This window comes from Alligator mississippiensis, chromosome 16, assembly GCF_030867095.1.
Source record: "Alligator mississippiensis isolate rAllMis1 chromosome 16, rAllMis1, whole genome shotgun sequence".
Lineage (NCBI taxonomy): Eukaryota > Metazoa > Chordata > Crocodylia > Alligatoridae > Alligator > Alligator mississippiensis.
The window spans coordinates 25,486,345-25,500,594 of NC_081839.1; the positions used below are offsets into that span (position 1 = coordinate 25,486,345).

General features: G+C 46.1%; 1 protein-coding gene across 2 annotated transcripts in view; it reads left to right on the forward strand.

The window, feature by feature from the left end:
* The first annotated feature begins 1,783 nt into the window (after nt 1-1,783).
* The window catches only part of ST14 (ST14 transmembrane serine protease matriptase), a 58,182-nt gene continuing 45,715 nt past the window's right edge, over nt 1,784-14,250 (forward strand). Inside the window, exon 1 of one of the 2 annotated variants that reach the window (XM_019490176.2) lies at nt 1,784-1,866. The gene's annotated coding sequence lies outside the window, so the exon portion shown is untranslated. Of the gene's footprint in view, nt 1,867-6,869; nt 7,209-14,250 lie in introns of those variants that run through there. The other variant, XM_059720057.1, reaches the window with a different exon arrangement.

Below are 14,250 nucleotides of genomic sequence, written 5' to 3' on the forward strand. Positions count from 1 at the left end.
GAGCAGTCCCACCCTGGGGCCACACACCACGTACAAAGCATTCGCTATAGTGAACATGCGGCGGTGAGCCCAGTAAAGTTATGAAGGGTTGGCAGTTTGCAGGCCGTGCCTGACTCACTGCCCTCCTTACCTTTCCTCCCTTCCCAGGTAGTGACAGCCTCTTGCCCGGTGATGGGTTTTATTCAATGATGCACTGCTGGTTCATCATAGTGAATACTCTGTACGTGGTCTGTGGCCCTGGAGCAGCCCCACCCCACCTCCCTCTGTGCTGCCCCCTTCCCCCTCTCTTTTCCCCCCTCTGCTTCGCCCCCCCCCACCCCCTCTGCCTTCCCCCCCATGCCCCAAGACTGCAGGGCTTCTCTGCTTGCTGGTAAGTTTTATTTATTTATTTATTTATTTTGCAGTGAGCCCACCAAAAGCCTGGAATCTGCCCAAAATGGCTGTTTCCATGAAAATTGCACAATTGTGATTTCAGTAGGTCCCTCCTTATAAGCATAGAGAAATAGAGCTGGAAGGAAACTCAAGGGATAATTTAGTCCATCCCCATGCTCCAAGCAGAAGCATCCCTACCCAAGTCATCCCATAAAAGTGCTCACCTAACAGATTCCAGAAAGTATAGATAATCCTGTCTCACAACTACAAGACACACAAGCCAAAGACGCAGACAACCCCTCTCCTCTGCAGCGCCGGCTCCTGCAGCCCGGCCTGGTCCAGCCTCAGCATGGCGTCCTGGGAGCTGTGAGCCATGAAGCCACCCGGCAGCAACACGATACTGTCTGCTGTTGGTGGGTACCAAAACTGTCTTGTAAAAGTGGTAGAAATGGGTCTGGGGCTCAGCACAGTCCAGGTCTTGGAATGTATCCCTGTTTGTTACATTGTAAAGTGGGTTCCCTTTATGCAAATTTGCGTTATGCACCATTTTCCAGGAACACAGGTACAACATAAAGCGAGGGAAACCTATAATTTGTTAATTTTAGTTCTAAGAAAAAATGAACTTCTTCCTTTCTGTGGTTCTCCAGCAGCTTGCCCCTGTGATTTCCCTACCTCTAACTTGGACCCTCTTCTGTCTTCTACTCCAAGTTCAATTAAGCCATTAACAAGGCTTTGTATTGCAGGGATGCTGTAGGAGACTCTAGTCACATACTGACATTTCTCCCAGGGCTTCTAACTTAAATAGAATTTCTTTTTTTAGTCATCTGTATTAGCCTGGGGCAGAAAGAGGTTTAGATTCAGAATTTTGTTGGAGACTAGGGAGTTGCACTGTTTCTCAACCACAGGAAACCTGAGGAGCCATATGCATTCTTTTTTCCCCTCTTTACTCCTGTGCTTTTGCTCAGGGTTGGGAAAGGAAGCACCAAGGGAATTTGGAAAGTTTGTGGGGAGAGAAGAGCAGTACACAACTAATTCAATTATATCCATATAACGAGAGGCCAGCATGGAGGTGATTAAGGCTCTTGGTTAATGCTGAGCCTGAGATTGAAGGCTTGGGACCAATTATAACGGAGATTTGGACAAAGGCCAGGTTGAAGAGGCAAAGCAGGAGGCCAGAGTACCAATAGCAATAGTAGGAAAGCTAAGCCAAACATCGAGAACAGGGAGACGAGCTATGTATTAGACACCAGAACGAATACGTGTTGAGCCGCCCAAGTCCAGCTTCCCACCCTCCATGGTAACTTACCCAAACACAGCTCTTTCGCGGCCAGCCAAACTAGCCATTGCCTCATTGGCCTCAGCTGGACCATATTCAGGCCTGAATCAGCTGTGAGAAAGCCCTGAGACCCTAACGTGCTTTTGCAGGATGAAGAGAAGAGATTTACCTGTTTCTTGGACTGCTCGTCTCGCTTTCTGTCTCACCTGGTGCATAAAGTAAGATTTATCTTTTCCCTCTGACCAGTGAAGCTATATGAGCTGCGGCAGATTCAGGATTGGATTACACTTCAAGTAGGGGCATGAGGAAAGCATGATGCAACTCACAGGCATAAGCCTCCATGCATGACACATCACAGCCCTGAAGTGTTCCTTTCTTTTAAAAACATTTTATCTCAGTTTTTTTGCAAAGTCTTCTAAGATCTGTTCCTTCAGATGGATGGTCTTTGCACTACTACTGACACCTTCCCACATGGCTTCATTTCCCTAAAAGTCACCCTCAGAGAGGTTTTTTTTTTTTTTAAATGAATTTCCTGTCCTATTTATTTTTTATAATGATGCCTAAATGAAGCTTGTGTTGGGGGAAAAAGGCCTTTTCAGGTTTTGTACTTTCTTTTTTGTGGAAATCACATCGGGAGAAGGTAGAGAGGTGGAATTTGCAGATTTTGTTTTATTTTTGTTAGCGCAATGTGATTTGTAAAACCACAGGTTTGTAATTGTCCATTTAAGTAATGTTTTATAGAGGCCGCTTTCATCATTAGTTCTTTAATCATGATGTTTCATCATCAGTTTCCAATAATCTTTGGTTCTTGGATCTCTGAACTCTGGCAGAAGGCAAAGTAGGGAGGCACCTTAAGACCAATTTGTTAAGAGAAGCAAGAGCGTACATAGGTTATAGCCTACTTCACCATATTCTATGAAAGGACTTACAGAGAGCAGTGGACATAATTAAAAAGGAAAAAGATGATTTAAATACAAAGGATAGGGAAAGGGTTAGGAAGGGGTTATAAGACATAAGGTTATAAAAACTAGTCCAGATAACGGGATAAGAGTTCATAATCTCTCTTACAATCACACTTCACAATTCAGCCTTTAAGAACAACAAAATTCATTGTTTTTTAAAAAAGTTTTATTGTATAAGAGCTACTCTGAGGTCAGTGGGAATATCCAGGGGAGTTAATGTATTCTGCCACAGGCTTGTGTGTCTTTCTGGACCTGATGTCAGGATTGGTGTCCGTTCAGTCTTTCACATATGGATTGCTATGTCTGTCCAGTGCAGACAGCCATAGACGACACTTACGTGTTGGCAGTGGCGGGGCACAACTCTGCGCCGCTGCCACCCCTGCTCCTGCCTCTGCCCCCACTGCTGCTGGGCACTAGCTCCTGCTAAGTTGCAGCCCCATGCCTCACACCCTGCCCACAGCACAGGAATCATGCTGCTGCCACCCCCGCTGCTGCTGGGCCCTGGCTCTGGGTGGGCTGCAGCCCTGTGCCCCATGCCCCACTGTCAGCGCAGAATCCAGGGTGGGGGGATGTGCTCCCCGTGCCTCCCCCACATGTCACCTATGTTGACAGCAGAAGGGCACTGCACGCAAGTGATGGCATGAACTCTGGCATGTCTTTGAAGTCCGTCTTGCACTTCTTGCTGCAGTAATGAACATTAGCAGGCATTGGTAAAAGCAAATGGTAACCTAGTTCAGGGATGAATAAAATCAGGGCACTGTTATGACACATTAGTTAGCCATATATATGACATGTCTCCTCCTCTTGTGGCTGGCTTAATATTGGAAAAAACTATACTTCTCCTACCTGCTTACAAAGTTACTTCTATAGCTCAAATGGTGGAGGTCCATGCTGTGGAACCCGAAGTCTCAGGTTCAAAATCTGCTGCCTATCCTTGCTGGGGACCATGCCATCAAGGTTACCAACAAGGTAGATATCCCTTGCAATGCAGTGAAGTAGCTTTTCCAGCCACCATGGGCACCTATACACATACACTGAGACTGGTCCAACGCGCTGTAATTGCAGTGTGTTGGAGCATAGTAATTACCACACTCCAGACTCCAGCATCTCATGTATCAGCATCCCCGCATTGAAAAATAGCAACGGGGGCACTTTAACTAAAGTTGGCTCAACAAGCTTTAGTTAAAGCACCCCCACCGGCATTTTTCAGCATGGAGACGCTGCTCTAAAGCACTCCTCTCCCCCACCTTCTGGAGCATGTGAATAAACACCCATGTTTGCATGTTAAGTGGAACAAATGCATTTGCACTTATAAGCCAAATTGGGGCCCTTCACCTGCACGATCAAAACTGGTTTGTTCAGAGGGTAAGAGAGCAATGTCCTAACTGAGCTGTCTTCTAGAACAAACACATTAGCAGCGAGTAACGCCTTGTCAGATACTAGAGACCAGCATGTCTCAATTTACTAGATAGAAATATGTAGTGTTGTATTCACATCTCATCACAAGTAAACTTCGTGTTATGAAATTTAAATACTCTGTACATATTATAGGTAGTTCATGGATATAAACCTGTCTCCTGTCCTGCTTCCATATGGCTCCACTAGGTGCAAATGAACGAGGCTGAAGTTCATGGCTACGACATGGAGAACAGCTATAAAACATCACCAAAAACATATGGAGCATGACATTTCTTTGGTCATTTTGCCAGCATCTGGTGGTTTCCCCTTGGGTTGTGCAAATTTTATAGGCTCTCATCCTCTGTAGAAGAGGCAGCCCTGAACTATCAGTTGCTCCAAGATCACATTTTGCCACAGGCAATCAATAAGGTAACAAAGCAGCAAAAAAGGACTGATTACATAGAAGAAAAGAATTATACAGAAAAAACTGACCCCATAGTTTGGAGACAGTGGAAAAAAAACCAAAAAAAAGTTTCTTACCTTCTTTCCTGATTACCACATAATCCATCAGAGTCCTGTCAGAGATTTCAAACCTTCCTCCTCACTTTGCCAGCTCTTTCTCCTGGGAAACAGGATTCCCTCCCTCCAAAGACCACCATTACTTAACAGACAACTTCTAAGTACCTTCAAGGCTGTTGCTTCCCCCATCAGTATTGTTCTATTTGCTGAAGAGTCTGAGGGTCCTCCAGAAACTTCCCTCCTGCCTGGGGAACCTGGAAGTCCCCCAGTTAATGGACCATACCTGTTATTTAGGGGCTGATGATTCTCCTTATGGACAGATCAATGCCCCAGTATTCAGGGTGTCCATCCCAACAACAGCCCTTCACTAGAGACCTGGCTATAACTGCTCGATTAACCCATGACAAAATTGGAACAACACATAGACACAGCATCACATAATCCATGTGGGGATAGAAGTGATACAAACGAATATATCATTAGCTTTTGACAGAGACCAGACCTGAGGTTAAGGTAATCAAAGTTGGAACAAATACCTCTGCATGAGGCACTATGAACCCCCGAATCGTTCCTATTTTGGGGGTAGGTTTGTGACACTCTGGGCACGTCTACACGAGACGTTTAATGCTCAGTAGCATGTCACAGCACAGACAGTGCCGATACACTACCACGCAGTATTAAGCAACTGTGCAGTAATTCTAGTTACTGTGCATTTAGTTAGTACTTTGTTAAGCAAGTACTAAAATGCACAGACATTTTTGTCACACTTTTAGCTTCTTTCATTCCTTGGAGATCTCAATACAGCAGAGACTCCCTATGCCTGAAGAAGGGTGCTTGTGCCCAAAAGCTTTCAAAGACCTTTTTTTCAACTACTCAGTTAGTCTAATAAAAGATATCACACCTAACCAAAGAAGCTGGCCTGCCAGTAACTATTGCACATTCATGAATGTCCAGACGTGCTCTTTGTGTATTTTCATTACCAGCACTTCTCTATAAAAGCCAGCCACGCAGTTTTATTTGTAGGGGCAGGTGTAGTCATATTTCTGCTTGTGCTAACTTGCTTACTGTGTTACAGTAAGCTAATGAGCGATTAGTATAACACCATGACTTAATAATAGCATTGTTCTACGCTTTACACGCTAAGGCCTGTCCTTATTACATGCACTTGGCAAAGTCATAAGTACACCACACCTGCAAGGAGAAGAGGATGAAAACGGACAAATACCATTGCTGGCTCTTGGCAGTACAAGGCAGGCAAAGGCAAGGCAGGATCCACTAACTGAAATCAACCTCATTTTAGTTTGAGAGAAGCAAACCATGGCTGTTTTGAAGTTTCATTATTTTCCTTTGAAAGTTACCCCTGTAAAAATAACCACACCTCTGTAGTTTTGGACAGCTTTTTATTTCTGCTAATCTTGCATGACTAATGCACTGAGCTGGAGTCTAGTAGGCCTGCGCGAGTAGGCAGCTATTCGATCTGGCTTTGGATCTGGCCGCTTCGGATGCCAGGGATCCGATCTGGAGCTCCGGACCGGGTTCCCGCTTTGATCCGGCCGAAGCAGCTCCAAAGCTTCGGAGCCGCTTCGGAGATCCGGCCATAGGGTATAATGGGGAATCAATGAAATATCTATAACTTTGTTGTTTTTTGTCTGATTTGGATGATACTTGCAGGGGTAGTGGCCCCTGGTGGGGCCACAAAGCCTGCCAGGTTTCAAAAAGATAGGTGCAGGGGTTTGGGGGGGAACTGACCTCTAGCTGTCGACAGACAAAACCCATGCCATGGGTACTTGTGCAGCTGACTGTCTCTTTCTTGGGGCAGTTGATTATCTGCCTTGATTATTTCATCTCCTCAGTCTGTGGTTTTGTAGGTGTTAATTGTTGCCAATTAACTGGCTACATTAGCTAGCTACTGTGTATTCAGCTGGTCCCTGATTGAATCATGATTGATTGCTAACTGGTAACACAGTACGGTAGCAGCCAGACCTGCAGTAGTGTCTCCCCTCCACGTGCCACCCCCCCCCCCCCCCCCCGACCAACACAGTCGGTTGCACAAGCACCCATGACACAAGTTTCACAACCCATGGTTCCTGTTACTAAGAGATGGGGAAAGGGAGGCAAACTGCACTCAGGCAATCAAGAAGGGGCCAGCCATAGCATGATAGGCAGCCTGACCCCTTTAAATTGGAGAAATGCTGATTGCTGTGCTACTGGGGAAGTAGCAAGTGAATAACTGCAGTGCTAGCTCTGCTGCTATAGGCCACCCTGCAGGCTGCCCAGGATGACCGGAAGGGGGCAGGGCTCTGGGCATATAAACCCTGGCCAGAACCAGAGCAAATAGTTTGGCTCTGAAAGCTGATGGGAAAAGAGCCGAGCAGGGGGCCTGCCTGCTGAAGATGGGCTGTGAGTGTGTTATGGGATCAAAGATTTCTCTGTTAGAGTCTCACTCCCATCTTTCAGTTTAGGGAATAAACACTAGCAATAAGCACTTCTCCAATTTAAAGGGCTTATGGGAGATGGCATATAAGCCTGGGGCTGAGTCAAGCTAGGCAGTCTAGCCCTGCAAGCCATAGGATGAAGAGCTCCTAGCCAGGAAGACTGCAGGGGGATGCCGGGTTGACCCCAAAGCCGCTTTAAGGATTGCCAGTACAATACAAGTGCCTTGTGAAAGAACACAACCTCAGGTAAAAGGAAGCCTTGCTGCAAAGCAGTGGGATATAACTTATTGTTTTCACTGGTGGTTTGGATGGGGCTGAGAGGGGTGGTTTTGGAGGTCCTAATAGGTTGGGAGTAGGGTCTGGGAGGGACCTGCTGGTGGCTAGTAGACGGGTTCATTCTAGGATCCTTAAGCAGCCTCCCTTCCATTAAACAATCGCATCAAAGGTGGCGGGGTGGGAGGGGGGAGTAAGAAGGGGAGGGCACCCTGGAGCAGGGTAAGGGTTATGGCTATACCACACCCTGGTACACCCATTCAGTCACTTTGAGTTTCAGACTGTCATGTCCTTTTGTCCTTTCCCTTTCTGATGAAGCTATTCCATTGTTCACATGACACTATGCATGTCATGCTCCTTCACCCTTATGCATCACAATTAGCCTGGCTCTCTGACGGGTACAAATGTCACTGGCTTGTTCTCTGCACTCCAGCATGCTCTGTCTCATTAAGGTACCTTTAAAAAGAATAAAAATCAGCCTGCCGTCTACTGATCTGAGTAGAAAACCTGCAATTTTCCTCCCCTCGTAAATCTTCAAAATATCAAGAACATTAACTCTGGTTTCCCCTCACTGACTCAAGAGGATTTGCTAGTGTCTATTCCCTAAACTGAAAGATGGGAGTGTGACTGTAGTAGAGCTATCTTTCATCTTAAGTGTTCTTCAGATGTTTGAGTTAAAGAAAACTGTTTAATAAATGTCAGAATGCATAAGCCCCACTTAATTTGGATTTAAATGCAGAAGGTGATATTTTTGCTTTATTTAAATCTGTGGCAAAACTCCATCTTCTCTGGACCCAGGATTTCATTCATGATGTCTTTTAATGCCATAATCCTATTAGTTCTATATTTGCCCAGAGAGTTTTTAAAAGAAAACTGGGTAGAACAAGTTGTTTTTGATGTAAACCCAGCTAGCCCTTGGTGTCATGAAGAAGTAAAAAACATAGCACATGCCTCCATGTTGGTGGGTCAGCTCATCACACGTCACACTGTATAGTAGCTACCAGCAGTGTGTTTGCCCTGCTGGCTTTACTATGAAAGCTGCTGCTGCCACTGATGCTGCTGGGCCCTCTTTGCATCAAGACACATTAGTTTTTGCATCAAGACTCTTGCTTTGTTCTTAGGCAAAATTCCCTAGACACTGTCAAGAAACTGTCTTGAGATGTAGCTCCCAGTAAGGAATGATTGCTGCTGCCACAGGAGAGGGATCTTGTCTGGCATGGGCGCATGCCCTTTCTCCAGACTGCAAGGGGCATGCAGGCTGCACCTCCCAAGCATTTTCCACCTGCTCTGCCTCCTGGCTTCCCACCTGACTGTGACAGCCCTTGTCACCCAGGCAGGATTCTCCATCCCCAGACACTGCAGCCTTGAGAAAATCCTATCTAACCAGCTTTCATAACCACTGCCTCTTTGTAGCTGACTCTCCTAAGCAAACTCACCTCTTTGTTTTTTTTCCCTAATCATGGGTATTTCCACTGAAGAAGAAACAGGCCTCTACCTCTTCCATCAGGTGGTGCCAGTAGTAGAATGATGTGGGTTGCATTACTGCCCTCTCTTGTCCGGAAGCAGGAGGGCACAGTTTCATTTTTGTATACCTGTCCATCTCCTGCAAACAGCAACTGGCTACTAGCTCTGCTGGTTGAGATCCGTATTTCAAGTAGAGTGGGGAATGACTGGCTGTGTTATAGTACTGCAGAGAAGGACCTAGGGCAGGGGTGGGCAAAATGCGGCCTGCAGTCCAGATGTGGCCCACCAGCCCATTCTATCCAGCCCACGGGACCCCTACAAAATTTAGAAAATTAATATTTATCTGCCCCTGGCTGCCTGTCATGCAACCCTTGATGGCTTGCCAAAACTCAGTGTGTGTGGCCCTCCACCCGAAATAACTGCCTGCCCCTGACCTAGGGGTTACAGTAGACCATAAGCTGAATCTGAGCCAGCAGTGTGCTCTTGTTACAACAGCAGACTGGGTTATATTAACAGCAGTGTCTTTTGCAAACCAAGGGAAGTGATTCTTCGGCTGTATTTAGCACTGGTGATGCGTCACCTGGAGCACCATGTCTAGTTTTGGGCCCCACACCTCAAGAAGGATATGGACAACTTGGAAAGGGTTCAACACAACAACAAAAATGTTCACAAGACAAAACTTACAAGTGTGAATGACTGGTGCCTCCTGAAACTGGGGGAGCACCATTAGTAGGTGGTGTCAGTGACGGTGAGTGGGGACTGCTTGTGGATGCCAGCAGCAGTGTTGGTGGTTGGGGAGGGTGGCAAGGGGTGAGCGGGGACCGCCTGCAGACGCTGGCAATGGCATTGGCGGAGAGCGGTGATCACCCGCAGGTGCTGGTGTTGGCAGCAAAGGGGGGCGGGGAGTTGGGGGTAGGTGGCGAGCTGCACCCACCCGCAGAAACCAGCAGCAGCTTTGGCAACAGTCAGTCTCAGGGGGGGCACGTGCCACCCGTATCCCCCCTATGCATCACCTATGCTTACAAGCAGGGATCTGGGTTTTCCATTTGTGGAAAAACATAGATCTTCCCTTTTTTAAATGGAGAAAAATACAGATTTTCTCCTTTAAAGGCAATGTGGAGGGGGGAGCAGCAGGGAGCACATGCCCCGCAGGACTTCAGTGCCCACAGCGGGATGCAGGGCTACAGCGGGCTGGGTAGCTTCAAGTAGGAGCCACCTCTGCAGCCCAAGGGGAGGGACCCAGTGTGGGAGGGAGAACTGCGCTGCCAAGGTCAGATGCCCCCTGCCTGCCTGGCAGCAGTGGGGGGCACAACTTTGTGCCGCTGCTGCCACACCTCACTTTGGCGGTCATGGTATCACAGCACTCCCTTCTGCACTGGCTCCCACCTGCTGGGCTGCAGAGGTGGCTTGTGTCCAGAGCTGGTCCAGCCACGCTGCAGCCCTGCACCCCGCTGTGGGCGCAGAAATCTCAGGGGACATGTGCCCACCCCACCCCTCCACCACGTTACCTGTGCCCACACTCCTCTTCCCCGCACACCCACCCCCTTCCACACACACTGGGGGGCTGGGGCCAGGGGCTGTGGGTTGGGAGTGAGGGGCACTGACAGGGCCAGGGAGCTGTGGGTCAGGAGTGAGGGGCAGGGGCAGGGGCAGGGCACCAGCATAACAGGGCTGCTCAGAGCCACAAAGCAATGTGGGGACACCTGCAGATGGACCAGTGCCTTAGTGAGCAGAGAGGGCAGGGGGAGCTCTGATTTTTCCATGATTAAAAAACCAAAATCAACTGCCAAAATATATAGGAATTAATTTTATTATACTGATTGTGGCACTGGTAGGCTTCCAAATTGCTTGAAAATTGCAAGTATATCAATAAAACATTGTGTTCAACTGATATATTGTAATAATGAGTGCTGTTAAAGAAGTATACCTTTGTGATAAATGCAAATCTTGTTTATTATCTTCATGAAAAAAATCTATCAGTGTTTTGCAGACAACTCTGTACAACAACCAGTAGCACTCTCTGATCTTTACTGGATCACCAAACGTGCTCTCTGTTTCCATTTCCAGCAGCTTCTCGTAAAGAGACCCTGTACTATTCCCATGTCTCCCCTTTTTAAACATCTAGCTTTCTAACTAAAACACACCTTTAATAACCCTTTTTTTTCCTCTTTGTTAAAGAAACTACATTATAACATTAACATTGTTCAATAGGTCTTTGTGGTGCTCAGCATGTAGTCTGTTTGATCTGCGTGGTGCTGCTTCGGCTTCCTCAGTAAGTGAAGTGTGTCTGTTCTTGTGCCGCTGTCATCTCTGAGCACCTTTCCTAGGTCTGCCTGTGTGTAGTAGTCTCCAGCTGTTCACTCCTCCTATCCTCCTCCCCTTGTTCAGGAATGTGTTGCAAGTGTCTCCCATTATGTCGAAAAGACTGTCCATCCTGAGTCAATATGTCATAAAATTGGGGAGCAGCCAGCTGAACAACCTGCGCTTTCTGTTCCCAGCTTTCACCATTATAAAGACAAACTGCATCATGGGGCTATAGTGCCTGCAATGCCCGTGACCCTCGGTCATAGTGCAATTTGTGTTTAGCTTTAGCCTTTTGCTTATACCTGTGCAAGTCAGCGTCAGTCCTGTGATTTGTTACTGCCAATCTGGGTAACCTAGTTCTCTTTCTGTTAAATAAAATCTCAGCAGGTGACAGGCCATGTGCTAGAGGAGCTGATCTGTAATTGAAAATCGATAGATATGGATCACCACCTGAATCACTGGCTTTCTTTAATACTCACTTTATTATCTTAACACCATTTTCCACAAGCTCATTAGACTGTGGGTATCTCAGGCTTGATGTAACATGCTGAAAACCATAGTCCCATGCAATTTTTTAAAATTTGTGCCCTGAAAATTGGGCACCATTTCCAGACATAACCCTATGCGGAATTCCATGTCTGGAAAAAACTGATTTAAGGCGCAGAATAATCAGCTGTGCAGTCATACCGGCCAGTAAAGCGACTTCAGGATAGTGAGAAAAAATCATCTAAAACCAACAGACAATTGTTGCCAGCTAGTGGAAACAAGTCAATGCCTACTTCGTACCATGACTCTTGAATATCATCGTCTATCCATGTTGGTTCCTTCTTATTCTTAGGCTAGTATTTTGGGCATACGTCACACTTATGTACAGCATTTTCTATCTGCCTATTCATGAGTGGCCAATATAATGCCTCCCTGGCTCTCCTTTTGCATTTTTCAATGCCCAGATGACCCTCATGTTTTCTTTTAATCATATCTGCTTGTAGTGCTTTACGTACTACCATCCTGTGACCCTTGAACAAAACACCATCAATCACTGAGAGCTCTTCTTTAAACTGAAAATATGGACATGGTATACAATGACCAGGCCATCCAGTGGTGATGGCTTTAATAACCTTCTGCAGTTGTAACAAAAAGCCCCCTCTTGCCTGCACCCCCCATTTTACACATTTTTTTTTTTCCTTTTGAGTATTGGCAGAGATCTAGCACACTCATGGCATGGGTGTGGCAAGGCTCTGAGCAAGCCAGAAAGCTCAAGTGGCTTTCTGTAGGAGAACCCTACAAACTACATCTACATATCAATTGAGCTAAGTGTCACTAAATAAAAGAACTAAAATATCCACTTTAAAGCAAAGCCTTTAACAGACAACACATGCCAAGTTGCATTGAAAACATGACTGTAAATATATCCTGGTGAATACATTCCCCCTTTTATTAAAACCTATTTCTCAAAGAAAACTTCCCATATCTGTCTAAAGTTTATGCTAAATCAGTCTACTGCATCTAACCTAACTCGCTTACTGTCCCCAGAGTTTGATCCTCACTACTTTACATTTGCATTTATTGACTGAGGTATATTTTCTTTTTATATTTCATCTGTCTTGTCTTTACCCTGGCAGTCTGTATTTTATATTTGATACCTTTTAACTTTTAACAATTGTATTTTTCTTTAAAGTAAAGTCAGACCTTGTATTACTAGAACTATATTATTATAAGACTGCATTGCACTTGTGAGCACTGGAATTGTATTGCTGTACTGGGCTGGTCCCCCTGATTGAATGCAAGTATGCATGAATCAGTAGATAATTGAATGACAAAGCAAGAGCCTCTGGCTGTTAATTGACAATAGCCTAGCCAGAGGAACTTTTACCATCACAAAACTCTATTCTACAAGCTATTTTAAGCTAATCAAGCCACCTGGAACCTGCAGCCATTGAATCAATCAAGTCAAGGGTGGATTCCCAAAACTGCACCATCAGGCAAAACCCCCAGTGACTGTGACTAACAGCTGTCATGCACTACTCAAGACCCTCCAGGGATTGGGCAGCCAAGATGATGCTGGGGGATCATGCAAGTCTGCCAGAAAGGGATAAAAGGCAATGAAGCTTGACCCTCAGTGGTGCCCTCTCATCCACACCTGACCTACTGAGACAGAAGGACAAGCAGGTGACCCCCTTCTGGAGAAGACATCACCCTGGAGGAAGCTGACCACTGACAACAGACTCCAGTGCCTCAGATAGGTATAAGCCAACATCGGTGATACACTACTATTGCAGCAGTCGTGTGTGTTAAGGTGGCCAGTACCCCGCATAACTCGAAGTTTACATTTATCATTTTATTGGTAACTTCACATCCCGTACAATGAATAGAATTTATTATGATCCTGTGAGTTGGTCCTTTGTAGCCAACACAGTGTGCCATCCTGTGCTGTAGCCTCTATGAAGTTTTGCCACGTCTCTTCTGATACTGGGTAATATCTTCTTATCCCATTGACATGCACAGTGTCAGATTCTATTTCAGCATCGTCAACAGTGTTGTCAACCGCCCTACACCAAGTGTCTGCAATCACTAGTTCTTTGCCTGGCTTATAGTCTAATCTCAAATCATATAATTGTAACTGAAAAAAAGTCTCTGTAGTCTGGGAGGTATATTAGCTAGTAGGGCTGTGTGAAGCATCGGTCCCCGATTCGATTTGGAGGAGATTTGGCCTGATTCGGTGGCTGAATCTCTGACTCCAAATCAAATCGGAGGACCCTTTAATTTCTCTGAATCGAATTGGAACCCTCTGAGTCGATTCGGAAGGATTTGGAGACTTGGACGTAGACACAGCTTTAAATGTTTTTTTCTACATACCTCGAGGTAGCAGGCAACTTGTGAACACTGCAATGCTGGGGCTGATGGAGTGTCCCACAGGAGCGCGGGGGGCTCCCCAGCGTGCTTGGCAGCAGACCCAGAAGTGGACCAGAAGCACTTCTGGGGCCCCGCTGCTCCCCAGCAGACCCGGAAGGGTTCCAATACTATTTGGAGAGATTATAAGGTCCTCTGATTTTGATTTGGAGATTTGGCCACCAAATCGGGCCGAATCTCTGCCAACCGAAGCTTCGCAAGACCCTAGTTTTTAGCCCCAGTATTTGCATAGTATTTCCTGTGGCTGTTACAAAAGTTATTAGTCCAACTTGATCCTTAACTTTTACCTCTAGCTCACATGTTCCTTTGGTGGGAATCATCTCCCCATTGTAAGCTC